Genomic DNA, 3,756 nt, shown 5'->3' on the forward strand with positions numbered 1-3,756 from the left:
AGCTGTGCATCCAAGCCACTTGAGATAGCACTGCCTTGATAGAATGCCCACAGTGAGCGTGTGCTTGAGAAGTGGAAGCACTGCTCTAACCAAAAGCCCTAAAAATATAGCCAATGAAAAAACTGTCTTACAAACAAGTGGCTTGTGACACAGATACGGGCGAGCTATATATCAGCGTTTTTGACGGAAAGCCATCCTGACTCGTGAGATCAAATCGCCGCTCTCCCTATGGTTACGGCTAGGTTTTTAAATGCTGCAAGTCAGCACTGCGTGTTAATGTGGGCTATAAATGCGACTGTTAACCTAAGAAACGCACCAGTAGAGGCAAAGATGCCGCGGGTTGATGAGGCGACTTCGGGTGGGTATCCTGATCCTTGTGCAAGAGGGTAGGACCAGAAAGAGCATTGCCTCCGAAATAGGATGTGCCCTAGGAACTGTCGCCCGCATTGTTCGTGCATTCAGAGAAGAGGGGCGAATACCGAACATGGAGCGTGAAGGACACCCAAGAAGGACCACGGCGGATGAGGACCATTGGATCGTTGCTGCTGTCTGCTGTGACCCGTCCATGACTGCAGCCGAAATTCGAGAAGAACTTGGTCTGCAGCCATTTCGTCGTTTACCCTGAGATTGGTTTTTTTTTTAGAAGAGCAGAAGTAACAGAAAAAACAGACAGGTCTCAAACTCAGCTACAAGTTTATTTCAACAACCTCCCTTGTAGCTGAGTTTGAGACCTGTCTGTTTTTTCTGTTACTTCTGCTCTTCTAAAACAACCCCAGTCTCAGGGTAAACGACGAAATGGTTGACTTCCACCAGCTAGCCTGTACTTTGACTCTTTTCTCGTGTGTCTGCGGGTCTCCCTTTCCACCATTAGAAAGCGCCATCACGCAGCCGGACTCCGTAGCCGTGTGGCTTGTCAGTGGCCGCTTTTGACGCAGAGCCACAAGTGCCTCCCGCTAGAGTTCGCTACGAACCACCTGGCCTGGACCGTGGAAGACCTGGAAGCTTGTCGTATTCTCCTACGTATCTACATATTGTAGCAAGTGGGATCAGCAGCGGCGTGCCTGGCGGCCTGTCTGCTCCCGGTAAGCAATATGGGTGAATCAGAAACACGGCAGAAAGTAGTATACAGGGATATTGAAATTTGCGTTATATTAGTCCAATTATGATTCCAGAAAGACAACAGGTTGGTAGTCGTATTGATGGCAGCCGCTTTTAGAGCGCAGCTCTTAGGGGCCCGTTCCCGGCTTGAGCGGCGTCGGCGTCGTCGGCGTCGCCGTCGGCGTAACCAAGTCATCTCAAGGTCACTTGACCCCCAAGGTCATCCCAAGGTCACGTTACCCCCAGGTCACCCCAAGGTCACGTGACCCCTCCCCAAGGGTCACGTGACCCCAAGGTAACGTGACACCCAAGGTCACATGACTCCCCAAGGTCACCCCAAGGTCACGTGACTCCCAAAGTCACGTAGCTCCCCAAGTCACGTAGCTCCCCAAGTCACGTGACCCCCGGGGTCACGTGACCCCCGATGACGTCATCAGTGACGTCACTGATGATGTCACCGGCATCCGCATCGTCATTGTCATCATCACTGATGACGTCATCAGTGACGTCACTGATGACGTCACCGGCATCCGCATCGTCATCGTCATCATCACTGATGACGTCACCGGCATCCGCATCGTCATCGTCATCATCACCATCCGCATCGTCATCGTCATCATCGCTGATGACGTCATCAGTGACGTCACTGATGACGTCACCGGCATCCGCATCGTCATCGTCATCATCACTGATGACGTCACCGGCATCGTCATTGTCATCACTGATGACGTCATCAGTGACGTCACTGATGACGTCATCGGTATCCGCATCGGCATCGTTACTGATGACGTCATCGGCATCGTCATCGTCACGTGACCCCCCCCAGGTCACGTGACCCCCCAGGTCACGTGACCCCCACCCAAGGTCACTTGACCCCCCCCAGTACCGTTCCCTCCTCCTCCTCAAGAGCTGCGCTCTAATTCGGCGTTACAAGGAGTTGTAAACGGCTTTCACTTTTTTTCTGGACCGATGCATCAGGTCCAGTTCGGTTTGCAGTCTGTGTCAGCAGCCGATTGAAAAAAAATTGAAGGATACTATAGATATAATTTTCGTTTAGGTCGTTCACCCGCATAATAAAACATCCTAACTACGTTTATGTCGCTCTGCATACATTTTATCGCGAATGTCCTATTTTAGGAATCGGGTCTCTTTGTTCAGCTGTTTCCTTCTCTTATTAAAATTATCTGGAAAAGGAAGGGTTTTGTTTCTGGTTGAACCTTTGCTCTTGCTCCTAAAATCTTTACTCTCTCGCAGTTTTTCACGTTACTAGCTTCTCAGGATTAATACTGAAACTCCTGCCTGAAAATAACTGAATTTGAACCCTTTTCTTTTTCTCAGATATCAACCGCAGTAGCGCAGCAAGTCGCCACCAGTGGACGCCACTCTGTGAGCGTATGGGGTGCCATCACGCATCAACGGCTCGGGCCTTTCCACAAAATAGAGGGGACCCTGACGGCAGAAGCATACGTTCATATTCTGCAGAATGTTCTACTCCCCTTCATTCTGGAGGGCCCGTTTCCTGATTGATGCTTCGTATTTCAGCAGGACAGGAGCCCCATCCATACATCCAGACCGGAGCACAGGGCCATAGTTAGTCCAAAACCAATTAAAAAGTTCTGCTGCAACCAGATTTGTGAAAATAGTAATAGCATAAAACATCGAGGACGTAACCGTGCTAATTGGCAGTAGATACACGCTGGAGTGTAAGAAAATAGGAAATAAGACTGATCAAAATGCCGCGAACATATCGGCGATAGATTCGTAGCACATATCACGCGGCTCCGTTATTTGATTCTTGCCTTTCGTTTAACCAAATAATTACGTAACGTTTTACGGGCTTACTACCTTGGTAGTGCACTGTCCAACACATGCTCAATGCGTATTTACAAAAAAAAAACATTAATGAAAGCCTAGGCAGTAATGCACTCATATTCTAATTAAACTTGTTCATAGCATTCAGGACGGTTTTCTTTTCTTTCCGTAAAGGATGCAAAATTTTATACAAAACTGGCGTTAACTGCTGGGTCGCTGAAAGCAGTTCTCTGTTTCTCCAAGGCGGGTGCGGGAACTGTTGGAGGAGCTGTGCATCCAGGAGCTGTCGTGGCCGCCCAAGGGAGCGGACTTCAATGTCATTGAGAATATTTGGGGCCTCATGAAGAGGCGGCTCGCACGGCGGCAGCTGCATGGAGCGTCTCCGGACCTTCTTTGGGAGGTTGTTCAAGAAGAATGGAGCTGGCTCCAGGCCCTTCCTGACCTTGCTGGCAACCTGTACAACTCTTCGCCTGGGCGCCTTCAACACGTCATGAGGGTCGGTGGTGCGTTTTCACGCCACTAATTCAGCGGGTCTCTATCGAGATTGTTTTTCCGCTCCCACAGCAGCAACGGCTGTATTCAGGGTTACTTCTTCATTCTTGATCGCGGATGCTGAAAACTTTATTTTATTTTCCTAAATGCAAAAGCAGCGGCTTCCTTATGTTCTGGCATATTCTACCCAGTGACCGAAGTGCTTCTAATGTGAGTGTAAACGACTTATTTTTCCCGAAGCCTTTATTTTGGAATTTCACGATTTAAGAAAAGTTATTCAAATCTGTTATCACGTGAATAAAGACCATGGTGACACATATCATATCAATCCCAATGGCGAAAAGGTTGTTACCG

The 3,756-nt window shown here is 48.9% G+C and overlaps 1 pseudogene; it reads left to right on the forward strand.

Moving 5' to 3' along the window:
• Positions 1–343: 343 nt before the first annotated feature.
• On the forward strand, positions 344–3,433 carry LOC115314908 (annotated as a pseudogene).
• Positions 3,434–3,756: the final 323 nt, after the last annotated feature.

The sequence above is a fragment of the Ixodes scapularis genome, unplaced genomic scaffold, assembly GCF_016920785.2.
Source record: "Ixodes scapularis isolate PalLabHiFi unplaced genomic scaffold, ASM1692078v2 PGA_scaffold0__279_contigs__length_252992795, whole genome shotgun sequence".
NCBI classification, from domain to species: domain Eukaryota; kingdom Metazoa; phylum Arthropoda; class Arachnida; order Ixodida; family Ixodidae; genus Ixodes; species Ixodes scapularis.